Genomic DNA, 10,412 nt, shown 5'->3' with positions numbered 1-10,412 from the left:
AGTAGGGTCTATAGAAACAGAATGTTATAAACTATTTATTTAACAGAAAATCTGAATAGATTTTCATAGCTTTCTTAGCCTTTTAATTTGAATATTTCCTAATCTTTCATCTTTACTAAGTTCATCATTTCTGCAGTTAATGAAATATATTTAGAGGTTTCCCAATTTATTTCCTCTTTATCCTATTTGCCTAAGCCATCTTGCCTTCAAAACTGTTTCTCTGAAACAGCTAGTGTTCTCTTGAAAAAATATTGCAGAAAAGTTCTCAGAGCCCAGTTAGAAGGAAGGGTCAGTCTAATAGGCTCTTATAAAGAAAGGCAAAGTGTCTTATAACCCTTACAGGTGCTTCAGTTCTGCGGGTTCTTAAAGGATGTTCAGCAGCCTCTGAGAAACTGTTCCTAATTTGTTCTGTCTTGGGCTTTAGCAAGGTTAACATTTGTTCATCTCCTTCTTATCCATTTTTTTTTCTTTGTATATATACTTCTGGCTTGTATGCTTTGTTTTTGTTTTTTATTTCCTTTTGAATACAAACCTTAAGAAAACCTCAAAAATGTTCTCCATCATGCCTTTAAGTTATAAGTTTCTTTCCTTTTTTGGAGGGAAGTTTAAAAATATAAACTCTTTCTTGAGAACAAAGGTTATCTTATTTGTTTAATTATTTATTTTAAATCATTGAAATATGCTCCCATTTCTGTGAAATGTGCACTTTTTGAAATGTTCTAAAAAATACATGAAAGAACATAATATTTTTGTTCTTGGCCTGTGTTATCCACTGCAAAGAACAAAACAGAACAGGGGAACACAAGAGAGACCTATGATCAAATTGCTCACACTCAAAATCAAGATATTTCAAGAAGAAAGCTTCTGCAGAAGCAACTTTCATGTGAGTGTTGGAGTGAGAAGAGAGTCAGCAAGGGAGATAGGTTTCTGACAGCAGCAAAGGAATTTAGATCCCAAGATGATACTGCAATGTGCAAAAAGCCCATACTGAAAATCATACCTGCAGGATTGCTCAGTATTACTAATGGTAGGGACTAATTTGAAAGAACTGACGCTCTAGCAACCCCCAAGTCTCTCCCTTCCTAACATTGTACAATTTAATTGGCTAGTCTCCATAAATAGAGGAATACTGAGATAAGGAGTTCCCGCCAACTGTATTGGGTTTATGTGTCAAGGTTTTTGGAGTGGGCGGGCTGCAGGGGTGGCCTCAGAGCCAGCAGCTGCCCCATGTCAGACCAGAGCCAGCTCCACACAGCTCCACATGGGACCCACCACTGGCCAGAGCCAAGCCAGGGAGCAATGCTGGGTGGGCCTCTGGGAGAGCAGATTGAAGGAAGGGAAAAAAAAATTGCTGCACAACAGCAGCTGGGAGAGTGAGGAGTGAGAACCAGCCCTGCAGCCCCCAAGGTCAGTGCAGCAGGAGGGCAGGAGGTGCTCCAGGCACGCAGCAGCAGTTCCCCTGCGGCCTGTGGAGAGGCCCCTGGTGGAGCAGGCTGTCCCCCTGCAGCCCATGGGTCCCACACGGAGCAGATCTCCACGCTGCAGCCCGTGGAGGAGCCCCCGCTGGAGCAGGTGGATGTGGCCTGGAGGAGGCTGCGGCCCATGGAGAGCCCCCGCAGGAGCAGGCCCCGGGCCGGAGCTGCAGCCCGTGGAGAGGAGCCCACGCAGGAGCAGGGGGTCTGGGGGGAGCTGCCGCCCACATGTGGGGGACCCGTGCTGGAGCAGTTTGCTCCTGACGAAGCGTGCCCCCATTCCCTGTTCCCTTGTGTTGCCTGGGGGGAGGAGGTGGAAGAGGGTGGCTTGGGAGTCAGGTGTTTTTAGTTTGCTTTTTTTTTTGTTTGTTTCTCACTGCTCTAGCTTGTTAGTAATAGGTAACAAATTCTGATAATTTCCCTATGCTGAGTCTGTTTTGCCTGTGATTATAATTGTTGAGTGATCTCCCTGTCTTTATCTCAACCATTGAACCCTTTTCCTCAGATTTTCTCCCCCTTTCCCTTTGAGGAGGGGGAGTGAGAGAGCGGTTGTGGTGGAGCTCTGCTGCCCACCCAAGTAAAACCACAAAACTAGTCCTTATTCGTACAAATGCTTTGATTTTATTAGGCTTCTGGATTTGTGGACAGCTGAGCTACCGAGGCTGTAAGCCATACCATTACCAAAAAACTTAGGTGGAAAAATAACAGAACACTTGAAATTTACTGCATTTTCCTTCTCTTTACGTGGTCAGAAAATAGATAAGGAAAGTATTAGGCTCAGACAATGTCATTTTGCCCTTTTAACATGCAGGTAAGATTACATTTTGGGGGCCTTTTCATCTTTCATTAACAACTGAATGTCTGTTTGCGATTCTTCTTAAGGAATATGTCCTGAACTCTTTCTTTTCAAAGACTGTTACTGTTAAGAATAAACATGAGAAAAACCTTTAATTTATTCTTTTGAATTTATTCAAGTAACTACATGAAATTTAAAAAAAAAAAAAAGTACTTCTGTATTTGTTGGTCACCTGTGACATAGCTGTCTGCATACTTAAGTCATTTCTTCTGGTGCCTAAGAACAGATTTACAAGCAGGGATATGGTATACACATTCAAACCTTACCTTTCTGATATCATAGGTAAAGTGGAAGTTTTACAAAGCGTCATGGGATCTAATATAGTTGGAGTATCCAAATGAACAAGGACTTTTCAATTTGATGGATTTTTAGAACATGTTGAATTCTACAAACTCATAGCACATTACAATCAGTTGTTTTGCTGGTGTGAAAATAAGAAAATTTATGCTTTACTCTGTGTTGTGGTGTGACACTACCTGATGAGATCTCAGAAAGCTTAAAATAACAGTTGCTAGAATTTATAAGTGCTTGTACTGGGTGACATTTCATTTCAACAGGTGATTTCATTTCATATATGTTCTAGAAATACATTTGTAAAATTAGAGATGCATTGATGGTTAATTAACGGTATTTGTAGGGTGAACAAGTAATGTTAGTCTTAACTACAAGTACAGTAAATAACTTTTCTCTTTCACTACTGTATCTGTGTCAAATGTATTATCTGCAAATCATTAGCTTCCTAATCATGAGCTCCTCTTTCTCTAATCTTAATGGTTTTTCTTTCCTCTTTTCTTCTCTCTGTTAGTACATCCTAGGATCCTAAGATCTCTGGGAAACTCTTGGACTGAGTCCTACTAGAACGTATTTCTGGGCACAGGGAGGAGAGGAAGATGATCAAGAACAATCAGTATGGATTTACCAATAGTAAATTCATAAATAGTAAATAGTAAAGTCGTTGCCTTCTGTGATAATATGGTGTTATTGACCTTGGCTAGCTGCCAGACTGCACCCAGCCACTTTCTCAATCCCAGCAGGGCAAGGGGGAGAAAAGAAAGAGGAAAAAGCTCATGGGCTCAGATAAGGACAGGGAGATTGCTCACCAGTTACCATCACATGCAAATGAGACTCGACTCGAGGAAGATTATTTTAATTTACTGCTAATTAAAAATAGAGTAAGATAGTGAGAAAAAAAGGCAAGCCTAAAAGAACTTCCCACCCTTCCCTTCTTCTTAGGTTCACCTTCACTCCTTCATTCCTGACTCTTCTACCTCCTCCTGCCCTGAGCAACACAGAAGGGATGGGGTATGGTGGATAGTGGTCAGTTCAATGCTTTGGCTCTGTTGCAGCTTCCTTCAGGGCATACCCACCTGCCGTAGTGTGAATATCTGCTCCAGTATGGTCCCTCATGGGCTGCAGGGGGAAATACTGCTTCACCATGGTCTTTTCCACAGGCTGCAAGGGAATATTTGCTCCATGCAGAAAAGGCTTCTCATAGCAGCGCATGGTAAGGAGAGACGAGGCATAAATTGAAACAGGAGATTTGGACTGGACATCAGGAAAATCTTTATCATCTCACAGTCAGACATTGGAACAACTTGTCCGGTGAGGTTGTTTAATCACTGTCCTTAGAGGTTGTTACAATTTGCTTGGACTTGCTTGCCTGAGCAGCATGGACTGATTTCATTATGGATACTGCTTGAACGGGAATCTAGACTATTGAAGGTTCCTTTAAGCTTCAGTTCTATGATTCTATGATGTATAAAGTGTTTCTGTGATAGGTAAAGCTCTACCTATCTCTAGATTTCTATCTATGATATATCCTGTGTCTAATTGGCTGCATACCTACATCTTTTAGGATCTAACTGTGAACTACATAGAATCATTGAATCATAGAATGGCCTGTGTTGAAAAGGACCTTAAAGATCATCTAGTTTCAACCTTCCTGCTCTGGGCAGGTTTGCCAACCACTAGAGCAGGCTACCCAGAGCTGCATCCAGCCTGGCGTTGAACGCCTCCAGGGATGGGACATCCACAACCTCCCTGGGAAACCCATTTATCCTGTTTTTTCTCCTCAGTTTTAGTACCCTGTGCAAATTTCATTAGTATGGCGTCAATATTGGCATTCAACTAATGTGTTGATCCTGCTTTCTAGATAATTAAGATAGTAAATAAACTTGGAGAAAACAATGGCCTCAATATTAGCAGAAATTTATGTACTTTCAATTTTTCTTCATGCAGACTCAGCAGACAGACATGTTTCAGTTGCTTCAGATGTGCCTTCACACACTAAAGAGTAAACAATGCTGTATATTGGAAGTTATGTTTGAATTCTCTGTTTATTCCCTGTATCTTCTATTAATTAGAATAAGTTTTAAAAGGAAGTGTCTTAGAATGATCTAATAGTGGTATGTGAATTTCTGGTGCCACTGAAGTCTGTTAAATCTTTCCTGTATACAGCTAAAAGTTCAAGAGAAGGAAACTTTCACAAAAACACCTTTCTAATATCTGGGAAATGTTATTTCTTTGTTTGTTATACAAGCCAATGCTTCAGTGGAAGAAAGGCTAATGGAGCTTATGTATCTGCATAAAGCTTTGAGAAATGTCACAGTACTATCTGTATGAAATTAAAACTGAGTTATAACACACCTTAACAATCCTGCAGATAGATTTCCTCTTTGAAGCTTATTGCCAGTTTAATTTAAGCTGACAGTTATTAAAATTCAAGTTGCTAGATACACTTTTCTCATTGCAAACCTAAACACCATGTCATTAAGTTGTCTCTTATGCCTTGCAACTGAAACTAAAGCATAAATATCTTAATTTGTCTGATTAAGATTTGCATTGACAATGAAACATTAGATGTCTATAATGAGCTATGGCTTTATCCAAAAACCTCTGAAGTCAATTGGATTCTTTCCATTGACTTCTTTGACTTTGGATTAGACATTTTGTGTACTTTTACTGTTTGTTTAAATTAGAAACTTAGTATGTAAGAAGCCTGACAGACAGACAAATATGTTCAAACAAATCAGTACGTGAGAATATAAACCATTATCTTTCAAGATAATTTTGTACAATTGCATCAATTAATAGAACAAGTCTAATATTTCAGAGGATGAAGGAGGATACTGTGCATTAAAGGAACAGAAAGTAATTTGTGAGTGAGAAGGATTAAATATTCCTTAGAAATTCCTTAGTAGCTTAGAAAAATCAGACCAAACTTTAAGAAAGAAACTTTAGACTTAATTTTAATTTTAGAACTTTATTATTTGCAATTTTTTATTAATCGTACTGAAATCAGAAGGCAATTTCTTAGAAAAAATAGACAAATTTATCTAATCATAGATTGTATAGAAGATCATGCCTGTGTAAAATGTCGGAAATAGGTAGGACAGCAAAACCGGGTAAGAGTCTGGATTAGGAACCAGACAAAGAAAACAGAAAGAAATGTGAAGTGAAATTAGGTTGTTCTTAGCTACAAAACAGACTCTGGATCATGAAACACATGCATACTTAGTCTGACTCAAAGTAAAGGAAATATAATATTAATAATTCAGTCATAATTAGTAAATTAAACCACTGAGCTGTGTAATATCATCTTTTTTGCTGTTTATACACGTTTGGCTTTGTCTATGCTGTTTTTGTGTATCAAAAAGGGAGAATGTTGACCTCCAAACCAATTAACATAACCTAACACATTCTTTCAACTTAAAGTAAGCACTATTTGGAGTAGACTACCTGTATCTACACTGAATAACACTTTTTTTTCTGCAGAATAATGCTTTATTCTATTAATCTCGAGACATAACTCTGTGTGTATAATTTCCATTTCAAAGTATCAGAATTAATAATCTCACATCAAAAATTACAAAAATACTTTGTGAGTGGTTGCAGAGGGCATGTTTTTCTTTTTCTGAGGTGTAGAATGTGGAAACAGAAGTCTTACTGGGACATTGCTGCAGAACTGTCCCTAAGTGCCACACCTAGCAAATACATATCCATTAAAGTATGTCTGAAGTGAATTGCAAAGCAAAATATTCATTCAGTCAGACATTGATTTAGTTTTAGAGGAAGGTAAGGGAGCAAACCAGCATGTGTGCAGCACTGGAAAGTCAATGGTCCAAAATCCTGGAACAAACTTTCTGGTAAGAAAGAATTTTCTTTCTGGTAAGAAAATTCATAAGACAGAGAAAATCTATCTAGTCTTTCCCCTTAGCTATATTTTAGGTTAGACAGATAGCTGCCCTGGATGACAGCTGAATGCCAACTCCCACTATACAGATTAGACCTTGTTTGTGAAGATCAGGCATCTATAGAGAAATCCATGACTTCCTTTGTAATTTTGAATGTAAGAAAAAATGTGGGGTGAAGATGTTTTTATATATGGGAATTACCAAGTAGACTTTGCTGTTCCCAACAATTTGAATTTCTTTTTGAGAAATTAAACTGTAATTAATCAGTAAGAACAAATAACACACACAAAAAATCAAGATGGAAAATAAAGAATAGATAGTTGCAGATGTAGAAAAAGAAGTAAATGCAATTAGCTAGAAAAGCTAGTGAATATTTGGTAGCTGAGTTGTTTTGTGTTGTTCAATTTGATATTACATGCCATAATAATTTTGATTATGATAAACAGTTAACAAAATTAAATGTCAACAAAAATAGTTAGGTTTTAAAAATAAAGAAGTAAAAATATAGCAGTGATGGCACATTATTTATATGCTTTTAAAATTAACTAAACACTTAACAATGTTATCTATATATGATGTTATACCAAAGTTAGGTATTTTAGTCTGTTATTTCCGTTACTGTGAGTTTAAGACATATTCTTGACAAATAATAATCTCTTGATGAATGAAATTCACAGACATTATGGACAGAGGAACAGCTGACCTGTGTACTTGTACTCAGTATACTGTAGCTGTTTGTGTTTATATATAAACCAAAATAGGATTCAAACAGATTGCATCATTCATGTTTAGTTTCTCACTTGTGTTGTTTGAACTTAAGATTCAAGTACATTTATTCTCTTTAATATTAGCTTTTAATATGATTGCTTATTAGCTTTTAATATGCTTGCTATATGAATGCTCTTTTTTTTAATACATAAAATATTTGTTGACATTTCATTTTTGCAGAACCATTTTAGGACAAACATAAACATTTGCAAGATGTTTATAACATTCAGCAATGTAATGTTGAGCAACATATTTGACATCTTTATTAGGAATGGACACTAAAGTAGCTTCATAGGTTTGTTAGGTATGATCTCAATGTAATAATTATGTATTTGACATCTAGCACATTCTGCATAGAAAAGATACATGTAAGTTAAAATTTTAGTAAAGGAATATTTTTTTTCCTCTTTTTTCCCCTTTTTAGACTTTATGAAAATCAGAATTTCATATGATAAAATCTTGTTTGTTTGACTGAAGTCCTAGATTAGCAGATTTCACTTTTATGTTTAAGTACTGATTATCTACTATTCCAAAGCACAAAATACCATTTTTTTATTTTAACTTGGATTTTTGTTTTGCTTATATTTAAAGGTTTTTTTTCATCCTGATTTTGACAAGACATAGCTTATTCTAAACTTTTAACAATATAAAATGTCCTGGTAAGAAAATGAGTTTCTATTTTATTCTTTTCACATCTGCTTGTAATTCTAAAAACTTTTGTTTTTGACAGATTATGGTTTGTATTCAAACCTCATTGAAATTCTAACAATAAAGTTTTCATATATTTGCATATCTGAAATGGCTTTTTTAAAGCATGATCATTAAATTCAAATGGAAAGCATTGATAAGGGTAAGAATTAAGCATGTAAAGTTGTTTTTGTTGTACTGTGACATCAGGTATCAGAAGTACATTAGTAATTTTAGGAATTATTGTTGTGTCAGTGATTTTTTCTGTAATTAGAATTGGGGAAAAATGACAAGTAATATTGTTAAGAATAGTTGGTTCTTTTAATTTTGCTGCTATGCATAGACAATGAGAGAAAAATGGTTTTGACAATCTTTTTCACGCTCTCTTGTCCTGTACACCAAGCTGTCTCTCTCTCATCAGCAGACCACTTATTTACAAGAGGTATCCTTTCAATAAAAGCATTTTTAGTGCCTAAACTGCTGGTTCCTGGATAAAGAAAGAGGTATAACAAAATCGTGAACTGGGTTTCTGAATGTAAGATAAGTAGTGTCTCCCAGAGCACGACCTAAGTGAGCACTAGATTGTGGACACTGGAAGATTTAAGGTAATACTTGTTATGTGAGCATTAGAGAGAGAGCTTTTCAATTCCTTATCCATCTGGTAGACTCTTCCTCAAAGGAACCACCTGCATTGCAAAAATGCTTTATTTATAACCAAAATTTTAATGGTTTCTGGTATTCAGGACTGACATGAATGCTCTAGTACATGGGTAAGGTTTACAAGCAATATAGACAGACTAACATTAGGAAAGATGTGATTTGACTGCATTGAAGATTAGTTCAGAAACTGGAACTAAAATAGGGAACTTTTTTATAATTATCTCATTATTCTTAGTATGAACTGGCCTGAAAGTTTTTATTTCCTTTTTTTTTTTTTTTTCAGAATACTCAAGAAACTGAGTGCTTCATTTTCTGGAGGCTTGAAGTGATAATCTTATCGCTGCTTACCTACAAGATGATTGAATGGATAAATAATAGAAATTATGATTAAATATATCAAATAAATACTTTGGAAAATTATCTTAGATACTTAATATCAGACACCCAAAATTAGAGTTCATCTTACATTTTATATTTTTTTGTCTAAATTCCCCAGGTGTAAACACTTATATTTTACTTAACCAGGTTTTGTATGAATATACTGCAGTAATCACCAAGAGCCACAGGCTTACAAGAAAATAAAATACCTATTTTCATAGAATGGTTTGAATACTTGTACATTAAGTGGGGACTGGGTCTTGAGCAGTGGTAAAACAAACTATTTGGATAACTTCTGAATTAGGTGCAACAAACTATGCAAGAAGTTCATCATGAAACCAAGTATCCAGAATCATTTCACAGTGAAGTTGCACAAGTTTTTGCCAACACTGGGTGGAACAGTACTGGTCAATAAAGGAAATATTGGGAGCTAAGTAGCAGCAATTTAAGGTGAACAGAGAACACGTCTGACATATGTAAGCATCATATTTCATCATATTTGATGAAAATACAGAGGTATAAATGGCAGCTACTGCCCCTATAAGAACAGAAAAAAATAGAAGAGCAGAGAGAGATAACACTCCAGCAGTGTCTCCTCTGGTTAAAGATATGCTGAGCTTGATCAGTACTGTTTGTCTTCAGTATTCCCTTCCTTTTTGGTAGAGAAGGGAGCACTGCTTCTTGATTTGCCATTCACTGCATTTTGCTATTATAACTCATCAATCATAGAAAAGCATTTCTCTTTACTTCTTTGGATTAAGCAAACTCAAATTTTACGGAGCACTGTAATGCATGTGTGCTTTTTCTGTTCCACTCTTCCCACACAATCGGACTATTACTTGAGTGAGAGTAAACCCACATACTACGTGAATACATGCTTATGGATATGGAGTAATAGCAATAATGCCCCTCATATGATTTTAGCAACAGATGACATAAAGTAATTTTGTACTTTCTCATGAAACTGAGCAGAGAGATGAGTAAACAACATACTGAAATATCGAAGAAACCCCACTGTTCTAGAAATTGCTTGCTCACTAGCTGAAGAGAGTGATTTCCTAGTACCATCCTTAAATATAAAATTAGAAGCCATATGGAGAGATTTAAGAAGTTTGTGTTTTCATCACTTGCCATCATTTATATGTGGATCCTGCAAACATCTAGAAGTGATGACTCAGTGGTCTGGTTATTTCCATTATTTGCTAGAGTTTCCAGAAAGCTATTGTATTGAAGATATTATGACAATATCTTGCCCTCAGAGTTTCTGGCTGATTCTGACTTGTGGTGAGTTCATAGAGGTATCAATGGAGTGCAAAGAGGTCATGACATAAAATTGTTGTTATCAGTTCTTATGTAACAGTAACAAAAGTCAGCAAGTTGTAGAAGAAATGAAGATCA

At 36.2% G+C, this 10,412-nt stretch overlaps 1 long non-coding RNA gene across 1 annotated transcript; it reads left to right on the top strand.

Annotated features, from left to right (window-relative positions):
• Nucleotides 1-308: 308 nt before the first annotated feature.
• Nucleotides 309-10,021, top strand: LOC310896427. Its single transcript, XR_014581478.1, has 5 exons — nucleotides 309-2,136; nucleotides 2,225-2,283; nucleotides 3,780-3,930; nucleotides 7,881-7,948; nucleotides 8,920-10,021. It is a non-coding gene; the product is annotated as an uncharacterized lncRNA (long non-coding RNA).
• Nucleotides 10,022-10,412: the final 391 nt, after the last annotated feature.

This window comes from Anser anser (assembly GCF_964211835.1).
Source record: "Anser anser genome assembly, chromosome: 3".
Lineage (NCBI taxonomy): Eukaryota > Metazoa > Chordata > Aves > Anseriformes > Anatidae > Anser > Anser anser.
This window is presented reverse-complemented; position numbering and strand designations above follow the sequence as displayed.